The sequence below is a fragment of the Pogoniulus pusillus genome, chromosome 7 (assembly GCF_015220805.1).
Source record: "Pogoniulus pusillus isolate bPogPus1 chromosome 7, bPogPus1.pri, whole genome shotgun sequence".
In the NCBI taxonomy this organism is placed as follows: Eukaryota; Metazoa; Chordata; class Aves; order Piciformes; family Lybiidae; genus Pogoniulus; species Pogoniulus pusillus.
Window position 1 is genome coordinate 33860506 of NC_087270.1, and position 20759 is coordinate 33881264.

The 20759-nt window shown below is 42.7% G+C and overlaps 1 long non-coding RNA gene across 2 annotated transcripts; it reads right to left on the minus strand.

Annotated features, from left to right (window-relative positions):
• Positions 1-2749: 2749 nt before the first annotated feature.
• LOC135177154 (uncharacterized) lies at positions 2750-12835 on the minus strand. Of its 2 annotated transcripts, XR_010302958.1 has the most exons (4): positions 12775-12835; positions 10873-11008; positions 10452-10532; positions 2750-3134 (listed from the first exon to the last, which is right to left on the minus strand). It is a non-coding gene; the product is annotated as an uncharacterized LOC135177154 (long non-coding RNA). The 2 variants fall into 2 exon arrangements; XR_010302959.1 differs by lacking the exon at positions 10873-11008 and having other exon boundaries at positions 12775-12831.
• Between the last annotated feature and the right edge of the window lie 7924 nt (positions 12836-20759).

A 20759-nucleotide genomic window follows, 5' to 3' on the forward strand; every position in this document is an offset into this window, starting at 1 on the left:
TAGGGGCTTAGCACCTCATGTGAGGTGTCTTGTGCAGCCCTTCGATGTGCCTGTGTGGTCAACCGAGGCACAAAGCTTTGAATTCATTGGCCAGAACCATGGTGCTAGTGCCTATTGGCCAGTTTGATTTTCAAACTGAAGTATTTAAGGGGAGGTGATTTAGAAACTGTGCCTTTCTGCGTTCAGCCTTTCTACACTGAGCCTCTCTGCCTTTTGTGGTGGAGGGGGTTTCTGCCCATATGCCAGTTGTGGCAGAGGGGAGAAATCAATTGATGTGAGAGGATATTTTATAAAAAGATATCTTTATTAACTTCAATGTTTTCAACTCTCGGCACCCCCAACCACTGAACTTTAATATTAAAAGGGTTCTTACATGATTATGAAGACGTTATGGGAATATATACACAGTGACTCAATAACTAGCAAACAGTTCAAACTATATACAGAGAGAGTTTCCCCCATGGCTTAATGCCCCTTGGGGTCTATATAATATTTGCTCAGCAAGGGTGAGCTGAAAAGCTGTTTTCTGCTTTATGGCAGAGGTAACAGAAATCACAGAGGCATTCAAGTATTTACTCACAATTCTGATCAACCAACAACCACCCTCCGGGGCTACGTCACAGCCTATACGAATGTCCAATTCTCCAGGGTCTCTGCCTGTGGGCTCTGAGGCTGGAATCCTCTGGCTTCACGGGGGAGTGGCAGTCTCTGACCTTAGGCTGCTCATTTCTTCTCTCTCCAAAGAATTCATAGGCAGGATTTTCAGGTGCAGAGGCAGGATACTGTGCAGTCTGAGCACGGGTCTAAAGCTGGCTATTCAGGCCGATCGAATGCAGACAAGTGGGTCTGCTCCTGGCAACTTGTGGCAATGGTGCACACCAGGCAATCATATAAAGGTAGGCATAAGGCTGCAAGAAAGTACACAGGCAGGCAAGCAAGCAATGTGGCAGAGCCACAAGTAATGTGAGGAAGGCTGCACGTGAGCCTGTGCACCCCTATTTATTGTGGACAGAGAGTTAATGGTCTCATTGGCCACCTGAATGACCAATCAGGTTGGCAGTCAGCCAAACCTTACCATAGTAGGCAAAATCCACAGGCCTGGACTCCAAATATAGGAATCACATGGGTCTAGCACTAGGCAGGCCCGAGCTGGGCATCCGGGGACTTACACAATCAGGTGTCCTGGGCAACTGACTTTATGGCCCCGGTCTGTTGTGCCCCTTTCTGCTCATTTACCCCTGGTGTAGGCAGAAAGATATGTCCAGCCAGAGCAGGCATAAATAAGCCTGGTTTTGGACCTACAGGCCCTCCACAACACCTTTCCTCATTCATGGCTTGTTAACTGGGAATCAAGGCGGCCACATATATGCACCTCGCACTTGCCAGCCTAGCAGAAACTCAGTTCTTCTTCCTGGCATATTTTGTAGTTTACCTCAGGATCATTATTGAGCACTTGAAAGCATCTTTGATACAGGACACTTAGTAAGGGACTAAGAAGTGTCATGAGTACATATGCTGGAGTGAATGCTAAGACTCCATAAGCATAGTTTGACTTACCCTGTATTCACATTCCTATTTTCCAAGTTCTGATTGTTTAAACTGCTAATTCTGTGTTTATAAATAGCCTCTGTCCAACTAGTTCTTGTCAACTGCAAATCCAAAGAATCTCAGGGAATTTCCCCTAATTTTAAATATTAATTACAAAACCTAATATTAATACATAAATGAATAGTCATAATTCACAACATATCATTCATTTCCAATGTAATCAGCAACATTTTTAAACATCTTTACCTAATAGCAGACATTATTTCATTCTTGCCTTGCTGAAATTACTTACAGAGTCACAAGTCTCAGTAAAGGGAGAGTCCCTTTCTCAATCATATTGAAAGGCTGAAAATCTTTAAATGAAATCTGTTAGATTCAGAATTTGTCCTCACAAATCTCTTTCCTTTTAGCTACATTTCCCCAGTAAGCAGTGTCAGCACACAGACAGACACAGTAGGACTCAGTCATCTATATTTTCTTCATTGCTGGAATAGTCTGTCCCATAGTTCTGGTCATGTGGAACACTTCAAAATGAGTCCCAGGCACAGTTTGGGGTTACCACATGATAAGGATTACTTCTGATAATGTTTTATATAAAGCTACTCTGCTCTAGAAGCAAAGAGAATTCAACTGCATGGATATGACCAGGCTATGCCAGTTGCCCTCGGGCCAGAGAGTGAGCCCTAGAGACATTTAGTTGACTACTTCCAGTAGATGCCATTTCTAGGTCCCTTATGTATGGCTTCTATGACATTCTTGTAAAATGACTGGCAGACCAGTTGCATGGACTGCAATTTTCAGTGAAGTGTTAAAGCATCAAAACCAGGTACTTAATTCAGGATACTAAAAACATATTTTGGACTAGCTTTCAGTTACTAACATGTCCTATTCTGAACTGAATGTAAGGAACAGGTTCATTACTATGATGGTGAGGGAATGCTGGAAGAGGTTGCCCAGGGAGGCAGTTGAGGGCTCATCCCTAGACATTCCAAGCAAGGTTCAATGGGGCTCTGGGCAACCCCTGGTCTAGTTGAGGATGTCCCTGCTTACTGCAGAAGGGGTTGGACTAGAAGGCTTTCAGTGATCCCTTCCAACAGAGACTATTCTATTATTCTGTGATTGCTGCTCTCTGTTCTGTTTAGTTAAGTATCTTAAGTAAAAAGTGACAAAAAGAAAAGAAAATGTAACCCAGGATGGCCACTTTGTTAGCAAACTGAATTTACTTCAGTGCAACATCTTTATTAGAGTTTAGCTTTGATCTTTGACAGGCAGTGTCAGATACATCTTCCTAGGGAAATAAGGCCACCACCATCTTTAGTAGCTGACAGTAGCATACCACAGGGAGAGATTAGACTATTATCACATTAATTCCTACGCTCATTATTAGTCCACTCTGATTACACAAAACTCTTTGTAAGAGGTAAAGTTGTAACAATCTCAGTCCAGGAAGGCTACATATGAGTGCTGCTGGCAGGTGCAACCACAATATAAGAGTCTCGTGATGTGGCATCCTCTGCAGACTTTAGATGCCTCTTTATGTGAAATGAAATACAAGGGGTAGCCACATATGATGTTGAATGCTGGCCCTACAAAACAAGAACACCCCTTAAGAATATGATAAGCACACAAGATATACACACCAAAAAAACACAACAAAAGTACAATACTTTAAATATAGTATAGTTCTTCTGTTCTACAAGAGGGAAAACAGAGCACGTGCAGGCCACAGCCTTTGTCCCCTAAGTTAAACTGAGCCCAGATTTCATCAGTTGCACACATGTCAAAGGCCTGGAACACAAAGCCTATGAGGAGAGGCTGAGGGAGCTGGGGTTGTTTAGAAGTGTTTTTACACTTCCTAAGTGTCTCAGTCTCAAGCTTCTTGGTTTTTTTGCCATTAACCATCCAGCTCTCACTTCAATTTGTAAACATTTGTCACGCCTCTACCATCATCTTACTGTGTCCAGCTCTGGACTCCCCAATTCAAGAGAGATGTTGAGATACTGGAATGCATCCAGAGAAGGGCAATGAAGCTGGTGAGGGGCCTGGAACACAGCCTTGTGAGGAGAGGATGAGGGAGCTGTGGGTGTTTAACTTGGAAAAGAAGAGGCTCAGGGGTGACCTCATTGCTGTCTACAACTACCTGAAGGGAGGTGTTGGTCTCTGCCAGGCAACAAGCAACAGAACAAGGGGACACAGTCTCAAGTTGTGCCAGGGGAGGTCTAGGCTGGATGTTAGGAGGAAGTTCTTCCCAGAGAGAGTGATTGGCATTGGAATGGGCTGCCCAGGGAGGTGGTGGAGTCACTGTCCCTGGAGGTGTTTAAGAAAAGCCTGGATGAGGCACTTAGTGCCATGGTCTAGTTGACTGGATAGGGCTGGGTGATAGGTTTGACTGGCTGATCTTGGAGGTCTCTTCCAACCTGGTTGACTCCATGAATTTTAGTGTTTCTGATACGTTTCCTGAGTACAGTCTTGTGAAGCAGTAAATGCTGCAGAAGCCTAGAGTTTGTTATTTCTCTAACAATGTCTAAGTTTTCTGTGCCCACTCTGAGGTAGCCATTAAGGTACATTTTCAATATAAGATATGTAATTTCCTTCCCTAAATCTGTTTTCCAAGCAAGATAGACTGGCTGCTTTGAAAAGGGGGGTGATTTTTTTTTTTTCTTTCCAGAGGGCTTTCACTACAACAGTTCAGCCATTGACATCTCAGGCCAAGCTATCTCAGTATGATCACTGATACTATAGGGTTTACAGTAAGTGCAAGGAGTACTGTGAAGGTTTCAGGCCAAATATTAATCTACCTGACAGTAGCAGGTCTGGAAACTTTTGTTTTCACATTCCAGTGATGCCTAAATCCTTCCTACCTGCTGGGACAGCAATGATTCTCACATGATAAGGTAACTTAGAATTTAAAATTTGCATGTAAAAGTGTGTGATGGTTTGGGTGTTTCCCACTCCCCCCACACTGAAGAAAAATCACCCAGACTAGACTGAGCAGCTCTGGAAATTAAATGAAGTTTTATATCTACAGCTTAGCACAATATACAAGCAGATATTTACAATACACACAGAAATATACAAGTTAAAAAGTAATCCAGAAACACAACAGCCCTCCCAGAAAACCAGAATCCCCAGGAGGGGCTCCCAACCACTCTTCCGTCTTCCTTCCACCCCTCTACCTTACCCCAAATCTTGCCTTATATTCAAGGTAAGTTTAGAGGGTCGGCCAGGGGGATTAGGAAGCATATGGATTAGTTAGGCAGATGGCAGGTTAGAAAGAGAAGTTCAGCCCAAAGCCCACAAAGAGACTCAGAGTGACACCCTTATCTATATGTTTGTGTTCTTGTTCTTATATATCTCAGCAAGCCTATGAGTGAAGTAGACACCACCATCATTTCCTTTTCACAGCCTGTAATCTAATTCTTCTCAACAAACCATTCTAGCTAGCCTCAAACTAGCACAAAGTGCTTTCTGTCATTTTGTATACTCAGTAGTGAGCAAGAGCTGGAAACTGAGTGGTGTACATGTATTTTTTACACTGGTTCCTCCCCTGATCCACAGAACCATCAGGTTTCAGATGCAAACTTTTACTGCCAATGAAAGATATAATTTCTCTACTCTTTGGTTGAACAGCACTCATTTAATCTATGTGCACAATACTTTTCTATGGTAAAGGAATGCAGTTATAGTAGTTATATTGTTCCAAAACCCAGTTCCTCTTAAATAAAAAAAAGAGAAATAAAAACAAGCAGGTTTTATTAATACTGTGTTGTATAAGAAATGCACTACATCATTTCTTCCTGCCATGGAAATCTTCCTATACAAAGGACACTTAAGAACTTTATCCTTTTTATTTCTGGCAACTTCAAGGTCATCAATAAAAATTTTAACTAAAGGAATAGTCATTGCTTCAGCACGAAAATATAGGGTATGGTTAGCTCACAAAGCTGAAATACATTATGGGAAATGGAAAAGATATTTCCTTAGAACACAGAAATCCAGAACCAGCAGAGAACTGGTGAATATAGTATCAGCCATTCCAACGATGCTTGAAAAATGGATCAGCTTCTAATTTCTAGAGGTACAATAGAATGTGTAATATTCCTGTGCTTCATACAGGTATATGCACAGTCCTGGTTATAACACCATCAACTCTCTTTCTGTATTGACTTGTATTTTTATCATGTTCTTATAGGATGACATCTCCAGGATGTTAACCAGATTAAGATACAAAGTGGTGAAATCAGTATCAAAGACCATCTTAGCCTAATTTGATATATTTGCAAAACTCAGTGTGTAATTGTTTAGTAATTCATTCTACACCCTCTGAAAAAACACACAGCTTTGTCCTTCATAATTCTCAAACATTCTCTCACTTACTCACAATGATCTAGTGAAATCTGATGATACATTGTTTTATAATCATCTAATAACATTCTAGTATTGACAGAAGAGCTAATTTGATCTACTACATTCATTTTATGTTAATGTAAAGCTGTCAGTTTCAGGAGAGTTTCAAAATTCATTTATGAGTGAAACTCTGTCTTCATCTCTTTCATCTTCCTTAATTTGGAGATATCAGCTGATACATTCTTGTTTTAACAACATACATATTGATATGTTTGCTGAGTTGTGTGCAAGGGCAGTCTACACTACCATCAAGCTAAGGACAGGAATAGTTTTGCAGTTTATGGCCACCTTGAATTCGCCCACGATTTTTTTATTAAACATTGTCTCCAACAGCACCATTCATAAACATAATAAAACTGTATTTGAGGCATTGCATTAGAGGAATCCAGGGTACTGTTCAGAAGAGCAGTTTGGGAAAGCATTGCCTGTTTAGATAAATGAGATATCCTAAACGTGTACAGTATAATTACATCCACTAAGTTTCAACATAAAATGGAAACATCTATACCCAATAAGGTCTTTGAATTTGTCGTTGGAGGGATGTGGACTCATCTGGTCTCCTTTACACTGAGATTAAACACAGTAAGTCTGCCAAATTTTCTTCCCATTGACCATGAAGGAAGTAAAGCTGACTAGCTGAGACATAAATGTTTACATCCTTGATAGCTAAAACTAGCTGCTATATCTCCCACACCAGAAATGTCAAAAAAATACCCATCTGGTCAAGACACCAGATTGCCAGTACATTTCTAAGTGAGGGAAACAAACCTCCTGCATGGTGTGATACTTGAAATTATAATGGCAGAACAGAACACAGATGTTAGGAAAACTGAAGGTGGACAAAACTAGACTGGCTGAAAAAGAAAGAAGTACTGTTTAAAACATCTGTGATAATATGAGATATGTATCATAGCTTCTCATGTTTCTACTCTGCCTAATTTTATTTACTCTGTATAAAAAATAAAGTTGTGAGCTTTGACTAATAAACTAATGAGGCTTACCTATGAAAACTACATATTTTTGTACTAAGTGTTCCTTCATGGAACATAGGAGGAAATCGATGACACATGAGTCATAAAATCAATCAGGTTGGAAGAGACCTCCAAGGTCGCCTAGTCCAAAATAGCACCCAGCCCTATCCACTCAACTAGACCATGGCACTAAGTGCCCCATCCAGGCTTTTCTTGAACACCTCCAGAGACAGTGACTCCACTACCTCCCTGGGCAGCCCATTCCAATGCCAATCACTCTCTGGCAAGAACTTCCTCCTAACGTCCAGTCTATACTTCCCCTGGCACAGCTTAAGACTGTGTCCCCTTGTTCTGGGGGGGATAGGTTGGACTGGATGATCTTGGGGGTCTCCTCTAACCTGGTTGCTTCTAGGATTATTCATTGTAGCAGTACAGTTTGGCTGTAGTGAGCTTTAATGTCGGGTGTAACTTCTCCATGTTTACATTTCACCATAAGATAAAAGAAATTGAAAGTTGCTTAGGTTAAGCTTATTTCCTTTTGGACTTGTCCCATATTCCTATTTGTTGAAATGCAAATTTTATTCACTGGATGATAATGTTCTATGTTTGTTTCAGAGAAAAGTAGTACTCAACCTCTTTAATGTTGAACAGAGTATGTTGTAAGTTTGAAGCATCTGCATTATGTCTTGTAATTGGTTCTATGTGTTTTGTTTAAGATAATTTTTGTCAACATTGTTTTGCTTATTTATGTTCAATGAGGATTGAAACTGCTTTTAATAAAAAATTAATAAATTCAGGAAACTCACTTCATTTATAACTGTAGAAATAATTTTGAAGTCTTCATTTTAACAAACAGTCACTACAATAAAAAATAAGTTAAAGATCCTTTCATTGCTACTGTCAGACATTATGTTTCCCAGATCTGGCTACAGGTAGAGGACACAGCCTCAGGCTGCGCCAGGGGAGATTTAGGCTTGAGGTGAGGAGGAAGTTCTTCACTGAGAGAGTCATTGGACACTGGAATGGGCTGCCTGGGGAGGTGGTGGAGTCGCCGTTTCTGGGGCACTTCAAGGCAAGGTTGGACGTGGCACTTGGTGTCATGGTCTAGCCTTGAGCTCTGTGGTAAAGGGTTGGACTTGATGATCTGTGAGGTCTCTTCCAACCCTAATGATACTGTGATGTACATGTAATGGCCAAGAGTAATAGCCATGAAGTGTTTTTAACAATTTCAACAGCAATGAAGTTAATTCAATAACAATACAATGAAAACAATTAAAAAACTTAAAAGTAGTATTAACACAGTCTCACTTTTATCACTGCCTCCAACACTATTTCCCTTCCTTTTTCTTTTCAGTTATCCTTGGTTTCTTTACATATATTCCAAAATCAGTCTATACATACAGGTGGTTTGAGGTTACAGAAACTAAGTGATGAACAAGGTGAAATCAGAGGAAGGAGTATGAATTTAATTTATATTTATCTCATTGAGGATGATGTCTTAAACAACAAAATAGGGTTGGTAGTGATCTGGAAGATTGGGCTAGCATTACAGCTGGAGATCTTGGATGGCACCAACTAAAGCTGAGATTTTAGTAGGCAGCAGTGCTTACTGCTGTGTTTGAGCGGGAAAACAGCACAAGTAACATCTGCTTTCTAAGACAATTCATATCATCCTTCCTCTAAAATAAGTTATATTGAAGATTTAAAAGCTCTGGAAAAGATATAAAGATATTAGTCATTTGGCCCAACCCCTGATGAAGTCAACTATTGCCCTTAGAGGGGAACCCCGAATTCCCAGCTCTGAAAAAAGCCATGTTAGCTGCTAGTAAGCATCATTTCTGCATAGGGTAAAGGAAAGTAAGCAAGAAAAAAAAGAATTGAAGATTTGAAGTTCCAGAAATAAAAATTTTGCTTTGACATGTAAACCTAAGTGTTGTGGTAGGCCTGATAGGCCAAAAATAGGCTTATACATGCACTGACTTGCCTAAGCATGTTTTTCTGCTCTCCTTCTGTTTTGGGGAGAAGAAACAGCAGCAAAGAGGACAAAGAATCTGGAGCTACTGAGTCCAAGCACTCTAGCTTGCCCAGACTTGTTTGCACCTTGTGGTAAACAAGGTACACACACTTAGCTTGTGCCTGCCTTGTGCAAGGCCTATGCTTTTCTCAAATTTGGGCAAAGCAAGCCTATGGTTTCACCTAATATGGTCAAGCTTGGCTAACTGCCATTCTGATGGGCTCCTCTGTGTCCAAAAGCCCATGAGCCTCAGGCTGTATATCGAGTTGAGCAGGTAATGTAATGTGCTTTTGCCATTGTATTCGTGCCTGCTGTTATTGCTTACTGCCTCAGCGCATCCTGAATTGCCTGGAAACTCCACTGCCTTGAATTCACCAGGAAAAGGCTCTAAATGCCTGCATGTGATAGGTCTGCATAGCCAGTGTGACATTCTGCTGAGGCTGCACATTGCAAGACATTCTGCCTATACCTGAAAGTCTCCTGCCACGACAAGAAGTCCTGGAGATACACAGATCGTACAGAGGAGCCAAGAGATAAAGTTGGAGATTGTCTGCCTTCTTTCCCCAGAAGCCTGGGAAAAATCAGAAGTCTCAGCAGCTGACAAGACAGTAACAGAATTCCCTGAAAGCATTTTGTGCTGTCTGAGATGTATCTAGCCCTGCAAGCTGAGAGATAGTTTTGTGAGTAAATACTTAAAACCTCCTTGTAATTCTCTACTGCCTTCTGCCATAAGCAGAGAGGAGCGCCTTGAGTCCATCTAGTGGACAAGAAGTATATTGACTGCAGGAACCTTCTCTTCCAGTTCAATTGAGGTCAATTAATGTTTATATTTTTGCTAGTTACTACCAGCTCTAGTTACTCCTCTGTATGTTTCCATGGAAATAACTGATTATTATTAAAATTAGTGGTTGGGGGTGGTGAGAGTTCTGAATATCAAAATTAATAAACAGTATTAATTTTGAGAAAATATAATCTCACAATAATTAATTACCCCTTCACTACACTTAGAAAATGTGTGCTGCATTTTTCTGTGCTTCAGGTCTAATTCTAACCCTTAGGCAGTGAATGTTATAACATTGATGATGGGATGATGTTTGATTTTTACTGAAGCAAGCTGCCTACTGTCAGAAAGGATTTTGGCTTTGTTTTTATCATTACAAGATATCAAATTACTTTATAGCAGTGTGCTGAAGTGTATATAAAAGCTGTAAGCAATCATTAAGAGTGCATACAGATGTGCACTACTCAAAAAGGTATTCCATAAGAAGAGATTGCTACATACTAGCCGCATCCAGCTAGTCATTACTTCCTCTCTTGCAGAAATTATTACCCCCACTTTGATTTGCTTGCAGAGATGTTCACATGAGCATTTTAAAACTTCTGAATTAAAGGACAATGAGCTGACATTGTTTGGATAATGGATCTCAGCAAATTCAGCTCATTAGGACCTCAGCAGAGCAGGCACCATCTACATATGAGCAGCAACTCTATGCCAGTCAGAAAGAACTAACCTGGTTGTTGTCTCCAAGTGCAGTATCACAGTCTTCACTAAATATGAACAACAGAATTAGACATCACAGGTAGGAGACCACCTAAACAGGCCCAAAAAGATCAGATATTTCCATGTCCTTCCTAACAGGTTCTTGTCCAACTTGTTTTTCAGTAACCTCTAGTGACATAAACTTTATAATCCACCTGGGAACACATTCTAGTGTGGCAGCAACCTTTCTGTTCAAAGATTTTTCCTGTCATATGATCTAATCTCTCTTGTGCTAATTAGAAACCCTTGTGGTAATCACAAAACATTATTCAGTTGTTCCACATCACTCTTGAACTGTACACAAAATCAGACATCAGTGCTCCAGCTGACACCCTGCTTGTGCCAAATGCAGCAAATACTTCAGCTGGATTAGAGATAACACTTCTGTTTACCTTTATCAAAAAAGAACTGGCTGATGGCCAGAGAGTGGTAGCAAATAGTGCCACATCCAGTTGGCAGCCAGTCACTAGTGGTGTCTCCCAGGGATCAGTGTGGGGCCCACTTCTGTTTAATGGCTTCATTAATTATCTGGATGAGGAGATTGAGTCAACCATCAGTAAGTTTGCAAATGACACCAAGCTGGGAGCATGTGCTGATCTGGTAGAGGGTAAGAGGGCTCTGTAGAGGGACCTGGACAGGCTGGATAGATGGGCTCGGTCCAATGGGACAAGATTTAACAAGGCCAAGTGCAGGTTTCTACACTTTGGCCACAACAACCCCAAGCAGAGCTAGAGGCTGAGGACAGAGTGGCTGGAGGGCAGCCAGGCAGAGAGGGACCTGAGTGTGCTGCTTGATAGCCAACTGAACATGAGCCAGCAGTGTGCCCAGGTGGCCAAGAAGGCCAATGGCATCCTGGCCTGTGTCAGGAATAGTGTGACCAGCAGGACCAGGGAGGTCCTTCTGCCCCTGTACTCAGCACTGGTCAGGCCACATCTTGAGTACTGTGCCCAGATGTTGAAATGCTTGAACATATCCAGAGAAGGGCAACAAGGCTGGTGAAGGGGCTGGAGCACAGCCCTGTGAGGAGTGGCTGAGGGAGGTGGGGGTGTTTAGCCCAGGAAAGATCTTGCTCTCTGCAACTACCTGAAGGGAGGCTGTAGCCAGGTGGGGGTCGGTCTCTTCTCCCAGGCAACCAGCAATAGAACAAGGGGACAGAGTCTCAAGCTGCACCAGGGCAGGAAGAAGTTCTTCACAGCAAGAGTGATTGCCCATTGGAATGGGCTGCCTGCAGAGGTGATGGGAGTCACCATCCCTAGAGGTGTTTGAAAGGAGGCTGGATGAGGCACTTAGTGCCATGGTTTAGCTAATTAGAAGGTGTGAGGTTGGACTTGATCATCTCGAGGGTCTTTTCTAACCTGGTTAATTCTGTGAATCTAAAAACTGTCCACCTTTAAGCTCTGTGGGCAGTACTCAAAACAGCCCTGTGAGCTGTTTGTGCTAAGAAAAGGTGCTAAGCAGGCATTTCCAGGCTCATCTCTAACACCTTCCATGAAACCGGCCTGGGTCAGTGAGGTGTAGCCAGAAGCAGCAGGGAAGGGATGGTGCCCCTGGTACTGGGCACTGCTGAGGCCACACCTCAAATCCTGAATCCAGTTTAGAGGCACTCATGCCAAGAAGGATGTTGAAGGGCTGGAGTATGTGCAGGCAATGAAGCTGGTGAAGGCTCTGAAGAACAGGGCTGATGAGTAGTGGCTGAGGAAACTGGGGGTGTTTAATCTGGAAGAGGCTGAGGGGCAGCCTCATTGCTCTCTACAACTCTCTGAAAAAAAGATTGCAGTGAGGTGGGGCTTGGCCTCTTATTCATAGTATCAGGTGAGAGAATGAAAAAAAAAAGGCCTGAAATTGTGCCCAGGAAGTTTAGGCTGGACACAATAAACAATTTCTCTGCTGTAAAAGTGGTCAGACATTGGAACAGGCTGTCCAGGGAGGTGGAGTCATCATCCCTGGAGATGTGGTCACAGCATTTTGGAACATGGTTTAACAGCCATGGTGGTGTTGGGTTGAAGAGTGGGCTTGATGATCTTAGAAGGCTTTTCCAACCACAACAATTATATGACAACACAACACTACCCCCTCATGAGCTTCTAGTTCAGCTAAGTATTTAAATTCATCATATGTGAGCAGAAAGAAGCAGCTGAACACAGAGGAGCTCAACCCAAGTGAAAGGACCCCAGCCAGCAACCATGTACAATGCGAGTAATTGTCAAGTCTATTCCTACCTAACCGGGGGGCCACCAGGCCCCCCGGCCTTTGTCACCTCCACCATTCACCCAGTGTGCACCATGGTCACTCACCAGTGATGAACAGGAGGAGGATCCTTCTGCCCAGTTGGGCAAGCTTGGGGCTTCTGCCTTTCCTGGAGCCGATTATAAAGGGGAGTGGGCGGGGAGGGCAAAGTGATCACACCTGGGGTGGGAGGAGACTCAAACAGATCCCAGGTGCTCTGGGTTTGGGAGAAAAAAGGGGAAAATGAAGTGTGGGGTAGGAAGGAGGCAGATGTGGTGGAAGAGGTGATGAAAGGAGGGTGATGGAGAGAAGGATAGAGAGAAAAAGATGGAGATGGGAAGGAAAAGAGGAAAATGGAGAGGAAAGGAAGGAGATGGAAAGAAAAGGTGGAAGATGGGGGGAAACAGGAGATCGAGAGGAAAGAAGGGAGTAGGGGAGAAGTGGGATTTAAAAATTAAAAAGAAAAGATGTGTTCCTTCTCTGGCAGGGGGGTTGAACTAGATGATCTTTCAAGATCCCTTCCAGTGCCTAACATTCTGTGTTTCTGTGATTCTCTGAGAACACTCTTGACTCATGCCCAGCTTATGAGCCACAGTAACTCTCAAGTCTTTCTGTTTTTAGTTAAACATTCTTCAGTTGGTATCTGCAGAGAAGAATTTTGTGTGCATCTTGATAGAACTGCATTTTTCCCTCTGTGTAGATCTTGCAAGCCCCTGATAACCTTGATCTAATGTTATAATTCACTGCACAATGAGCCAGAGTTTTCCTTAAACTCCTTTCAATTTGCATAATTCTACAATTCTCTAATTTTCTGAAACATTTTGAACTTGAATTCTCTTATACAATGTGTTCAGATTTTCTTGTCTTGTATCTTTTGCACCTTTAATTAAAAAAATCTTTATTCTTTCCTTCCAATTATCACAAAATCTTCACGTTTCCTAATCCCCAGCAGACCCTTTAGTCCAAAATGGAATATATTCTTCATGACTATGAAACACTGATAAAATACTCAAGTGTGGTATTTGCTATGTAATACTAGCCTCACTTCTTTTCTTATTTATCACAAGCTAGATCTAGCTGTAAAAGTCTGAACATTGCCCCCCCTCCAATGACAGCATATGTTCAGCAGCACCTTCACCTGCAGGATATATCTTTGCTTTCCCCAGACTTGCCCACACCCAGATAGTCTAATCAAAACACCATCTGAGTCCATGTTTTCACCTTCCTTCTCAGAGGGAGACAGTGACTTCTTATCTATTCAGCATTTTTTTCCCAGCAGCACAAAGCAGTAGTCCCTAGCATAGATTTTTTGTCATGTTTTCTGGTTTTCCATGACTCAGCCTCTATGGATTCATGAAGGCTTACCAGTTCCTAGGTTTTATTCCAAAGTGATGGCCTTCATCCTCAAAGTGATTCAGTTCTTTGCTCCATGTATCCTAACAGTAGAATCCTAGGAAGAAGGAAGTGAATTCTGAGAATGAAGACATCTCTGATTTGGATGGGAGATGAAGAGCTGAGAAGATGTCACAAAGTTCCACTCCTTAACAACTTTTACTCAATACTCAGAAAAAAATCCTCACCCCAAAGTCCTTTTCTCCAGTTTGAACATGATCTCTAAAAAAATCAGTAATTACTTCCACTATGGACATTTGTTTAAGTGCCAAAGTAATGGAAACTATGTGGATGCATGGATATATAGATGGCTATTTAGACAGGCACAAAGACAAGAATACAGAGTATCTGTGAGAAAAAGACTGGAGAGGAAAAACAGGTTTAAAACCATCCAACTGTGAGTAAATCTAGTCCAAAGCTCCCACAGATAAAGTGAGAGAAGAAACAATAGGTTTTTAACTGTGTGAGTGAGGCTTTGTAGCTGCTACTTAGGTGATACCCTAGCCGTGTGTGATACTGGACAGCAAAAAGAGCTTGCATCTCGACACAAGGGGGAACTTCTTTACTGTAAGGGTCACAGAGCACTGGAACCAGACTCCTCAGAGAGGTTGTGGGGTCTCCTTGTATGGAGACTTTCAAGGCCTGTCTGGATGTGTTCTTCTGTGATCTGTCTTAGATAGTATTGTCCTGCTCTGGCAGGGGGGGTTGGACTGGATGATCTCCTTGGGTCCCTTCCAACCCCTAACATCCTGTGATCCTGTGGGCTAAGAGAACACATAGCACAGGCATCTTTCACAGGATCAAAACAGTTGTATAGTCACCTACTCACACATTTAGTTTCTTTTGTGGAAAGACTGATGACTGTTTAAAGAGCATGCAGCAATCAAAAGATGGCATTCATTCCTCTTTCTGCCATCAAAATCCTTTGAAAGATCTTCAAGATACTGAAAAGGAAAATCCACTCCCACTCTGTAGTATTAGCTTTGTCCCATTGGTTGAAATGACTTTACATATGACATGAGAGTGTCCTCACTGAGGTTTGCTTAAGTCACATGGAGGAAGCAGAATTCAAAGATTATAAATCTTCAAAATGTGAAAAATGTTTGGAATGACAGAATACCTATTATTTCCTCACTCTAGCATTTGGGACATTTTGAGCAGGCTGTTCTCAAGAAGAGCTGAAAAAGTTACTCTCCAACTTGGTAATATACAAACACATATGTATGGAGAAGAATGTCTTCCTTTGCTAAGGGAAAGAAAACTATTTGTGCTAGTTTGAGGCAGGCTAGAATGTTTTGGTGAGAAGAACTAGATTACAGGCTGTGAAAGGAAAACAATGCTGATGTCTACTTTGCTCACAGTCTTGCTGAGAAGTATAGGAACAAGAAATAAAAACATTAGATAACACACTTGGCATCACTCTCACTTGGGCTGCTGGCTCAGCTGCACCTCTCTAACATCACTCTCCATTTAGGGCTAATCCACTTTGCTTCCTACCCCCTGGCTGAACCTCCATTCTTCCTTGGGACTGGGGTAAGGTTGAGAGGGGCAGGGGGAAGGTGAATGGGCAGTTGGGAGCCCCTCCTGGGGACTCAGGTTTCTGGGAGGGCTGTTGTGTTTCTGTATTACCTTTTACCTTGTATATTTCTGTCTATAACTGTATATACTGTAAATATCTGCTTGTATATTGTGCCAGCTGTAAATATAAGCTTCATTCATATTTCCAGAGCCAGCTGAGTCTAGTCTGGGTGATTTCTAAAGTGGGGAGGGGGGGGGGGGGGGCGGGGAACACCCAAACCATCACACAACTAAACCAACAAACAAAAAACTGTTGACATTTGAAGGTCTTTCATTCTTGTTTTTCTTCCCTCCTTTCCTAAATCCTGGAGTCAGCCAAACCTGTGTGTGTTTTCATCTAAGCTGAGCGACCACATTGTAAACCTAACCTCGTCAACATGCTGTAAATGGTTTGAATTAATTAATTTCCTCTGGAAATCTGTTGTATCCTGTATCCTGCTTTAACCCCCTATGAAGAAGGCCCAACATGGAAGTATCAGTTAGCACCATAAGCACAGCTCAGTGACAACTTTCTTTGTTGTTAATGAAAAATGGTTACTGTTCCATGCGGAAGCCCATTGATGTTAATACGTCCAATGCTCTTCTGGGCTAACATCTGGTCTGTGTTAGATGTTAATTCTAATTCTCAGCCAATATTTTTGGACACTGCTACTGTTGGCAATTTATTGATATTACCTGGGTGTTCTGCAAAGCTGTGTTTTGATGGATGTAAAGGATATTTATTTTGCAATAATGCATTAGTATTTTTTCCACTTATTTTGTCATGTTGGCAAGACCCATATCATTACAGCCCATTTTCTTTATTAATCCCCATGCAATTCTCTTAGATATTCCCATTTGAACCACGCAATCACTGTTTTATGTGTGCGTGTTTAGTGCTCACATCTGTTAAGATGTGGTAAGAGGAGCATATAAAAAGAAGACTTTTGCAAATCCCCCCAAAAAGATATCCAAGTAAGCCTCAGTGGCCCATGTCACAGGAGGTAAAGGGAATGGAGAGAGAAAAAATACAGAATCACATAATTTTTTAGATTGGAAAAGACCTTCAAGATCATCGAGTCCAATCATTAGTTTCACACTGACAAGTCCTTGACTAAACCAAATCCCTCAGCACAACATCTAATAACTATGAATTGCTATGGTTGGAAGTGCCAAAGTTTATGTACTTGCCTGTAATGCCTGTGTTTGAAAAAGAGTCCTGCTTACAGCTATTTAATCTGTTTTCTTCCTGCCCTGATAGATTTTGCAATATAAAATAATCAAATAGTTTTTCTGTTTATTAAATAGTAAGGAATGAAGTGCCATCTACCAGACATTTGTAAAGGAAATTGTAGTGGAATCCATGCTGGTGATACTACAAATGAGAAAAAGTTAATAAGAATGTTCTGGCATTTCAAGCAATAGGTAACTTAACTAATAAAAAAGAACTCAACTGCTTAAGTGAGAAGAGTCCAGAATGAAGATCCTGCTAGAGTAAACAGGATCATTTGATAGATCTCTATTTATTGTAGAGGCAAGTGTGATGGTTTGGGTGTACCCTGCCCCCCCCCCACACTTTGGAAATCACCCAGACTAGACTCAGCCAGCACTGGAAATATGAATGAAGCTTATATTTACAGCTGGCACAATATACAAGCAGATATTTACAGTATATACAGTTATAGACAGAAATATACAAGGTAAAAGGTAATACAGAAACACAACTCCCCTCCCAGAAACCTGAGTCCCCAGGAGGGGCTCTCAACCACCCCTTCACCTTCCCCCTGCCCTTCTCAACCTTACCCCAGTCCCAAGGAAGAATGGAGGTTCAGTCAGGGGGTTAGGAAGCAAAGTGGATTAGTCCAAAATGGAGAGTGATGTTAGAGAGATGCAGCTCAGCCAGCAGCCTCAGTGAGAGTGGTGCTGAGTGTCTTATCTGTGTTTTGACTTATGTTTTTATACATCTCAGCAGGCCTATGAGGGAAGTAGATTTCACCATTGTTTTCCTTTTGCAGCCTATAATCTAGTTCTTCTCACCAAAACATTCTAGCCTGCTTCAAACTATCACAGCAAGGAGTGAAGGTTGGGGTCAAATAGGATGGACAACTGGGATTGACTGGAAAGGAGAAAGGAAAGCAAAAGAACTCATGAACCAGAGAAGCGAAGGCTGAGAACTAGAGAAAGAGTCAAGGAGTGACCCACTGAGAAGTGGGTAAAACTCAGGAACTAAAAATAATACAAGCCTTGTTTATCTATTTCCTGGTTTTAAAGATTATTACTTTTCATTTTTAGCATTTTAATGTGGGGGTGATGAGAGCAGGGTGTGCAATGTAAATGTAGTTCATTAGAATGGGGGATGTGGTTTGCAATACATTGTTAAGCAATGAGGAGATCTTAAACATCCTCTTTTGTAAAGAATCCTTGGTTGCTATGGAGGCAGTTTCAAAAGCCCTTTGTTGGAATATGTGTTTTCTGTTAATAAGAATAAAAATAAAAAGGTCACATATTTTTTACTCAAAGATGATAACTCAGAAAGAAAAAGAAATCACTAAATCATAGAATCAGAGAATGTCAGGGGTTGGAAGGGACCTCAAAAGATCATCTGGTCCAGCCCTCCAGCCAGAGCGAGATGACCTAAATGGTAGAGAATTAGAAAGTCAGGTAAAAACATGCTGCCCATAGGTGTGGTGGAGGGTTGCACATGCCTCAAATGACTATGTTTACAAACCTATTCATGCCCGGACATGTTGTCCCCCCAAAGGGTGTTACCCTGCCTATACTTGGGGTAAACAAGTTAAGGGGGACAAAGGGACACAATAGCCTTGGTGCCTTCGAGTCTGGGTTGCCTCCTCGAAGGTTGAAGTAAACACCTTACATAAGCTCATGCGCCTAGGGTGGGGAATCCACCTGAGCCCTCTCCATATTTGGGGGTATTGGACCCCTGGACTTCACCTGATTTGGTATGTTTTGGCTTGTTGCCATGCCCCTATTGGACAGAATTGTGGCCAAGGACCATCAATCGCGGGGTCAAAACTCATAAAAGGGACAATTCAGTGTCTCTGCTATCTCGCTTCTCACATCTCACATCTCGCTCCTATCCTGCCACCCTCTACCACCCACCTGCTGCTGCTAGCCGCTTCCAGCTGCTTTTGGGACCACCACCGCTGCATGACTCCAGCCCATGGCACCAGCTCAGGGAACTGACCAAGGCACTCCCGGCCAGCTGCCGCTCCAGCCGCCGCTCCCAGCTTGACTGTGCCCGTGGAAGCTCCAGGCAGCGCACCCCAATAACCCCTGAGCTGAACTATTCAAACCCATGATATTTGGGACCATCGAAACTGACTCCAGCCAGTGAGTGAGTGAGCAAACTCGATCTAAGCCAGCATAAACTTTCAATAGCTTACCAGTGGCACTTTCATGCCACAGACTCTCTTCCTAAATCCTCTCAAACCTCTGCCAAGTTCCCAATTTGCTGTACATAGACATTCTGTAATATAATCTCGGAACCGCATGCAAAGAACTTGTGTGGGGTAGCTGTAAATAAGTTTGGGGAGGGGGGGATTCCTGGTGTATATAATATTAAACTATTTAAACCCTTTTAAAATTCGGCCTCATATTTCATTCCCCCAAAACCCAGACGAACCCCTTCACGACAATAGGGAAAAGACATTCTACAACTAAGGGAAGAGATAGGTAGGAAACAAAGAGGCCACATGCTAAGAATAGTTTCCAGTTTTTACTGGTTATCTCTGCAGAATTAGAACAAATTACATGGCAAAGGGAAGGGCATGCCTGCTCTTGCAGCTAGAAAATCTTAGAGTCACGGAATGGTTTGGGTTGGAAGAGACCTCAAAGCTCATCCAGTTCCAAAGGCAGGGACCCCTCCCACTAGAACAGGTCACTCAAGGCCTTATCCAATCTGGCCTTCAATACCTCCAAGGAGAAAGCAGCCACAGCCTCCCTGGGAAACCTGTGCCAGTGTCTCACCACCCTCACTGTAAAGAATCCTTTCTAACATCTAGTTTGAATCTCCCCTCTTCCAGTTTAAACCCATTCCCCCTTGTCCTGTCAGTACAAGACCTTGTAAATATTCCCTCCCCAGCCTTCCTGTAGGCCCCCTTCAGATACTGGAAGGCCGCTATAAGGTCTCCACAAAGCCTTCTCTTCTCCAGGCTGAAGAGCCCTAACTCTTGCACCTGTCCTCATAGCAGAGCTGCTCCAGCCCTCAGAGCATCTTTATGGCCCTCCTCTGGACTTACTCCAACAGTTCAATGTCCTTCTTGTGTTGGAGGCTCCAGAACTGCACACAGTACTCCAGGTGGGGTCTGACAAGGCAAAGTAAAGGGGCAGAATCCCTTCCCTTGCCCTGCTGCCCACTCTGCTCTTGCTGCAGCCCAGCACACAGCTGCTGTCTGGGCTGCATGTGCACACTGCCAGCTCATGTTGAGCTTTCATCAACCCAGACCCCCAGCTCCTTTTCCTCAGGGCTGCTCTCAGCCATTCCCCACTCAGGCTGTATTTGTGCTTGGGATTGTGCCAACCCAGGTGCAGGACCTTACACTTGGCCTTGTTGGATTTCATGGAGTTGGCCTGGGCCCACTTCTCCAGCCTGTCCAGATGCCTCTGGATGGCATCCCTGCCCTCTAGCAAGTTGACAGCCTGGTGTCATCTGCAGACTTGCTGAGGGTGCACTGATTCCTCTGTCCATATCACTGACAAAGATGTTAACCAGCACTGGAGCCAGCACTGACCCCTGAAGGATGCCACTTGTCACTGGTCTCCAGGTGGACATTGTGCCACTGACCACCACTCTCTGAGTGCAACCATCCAGCCAATTCCTTATCCAGCAAGGAGTCCACTTATCAGACCTATGCAAACCAAGCAGAAAGCAAAAGCTTCAGAATAATTAATATATCTGTTCCAGGAGGCCTTTCTTACACTGCTCAGAAGGGTGTCTGAGCTTTTCTCAGGGAAACAGACAGTTCATCCCCAGGTCTCTCTCTGTTTCTTTGTACTTCCCACTAACAAGAGACTGTATTTAGCATTAGGCTACAGTTTGGGCTTTTGTGGCTTAAAGGAGAGAGGAAGGTATGGGATTGATTTT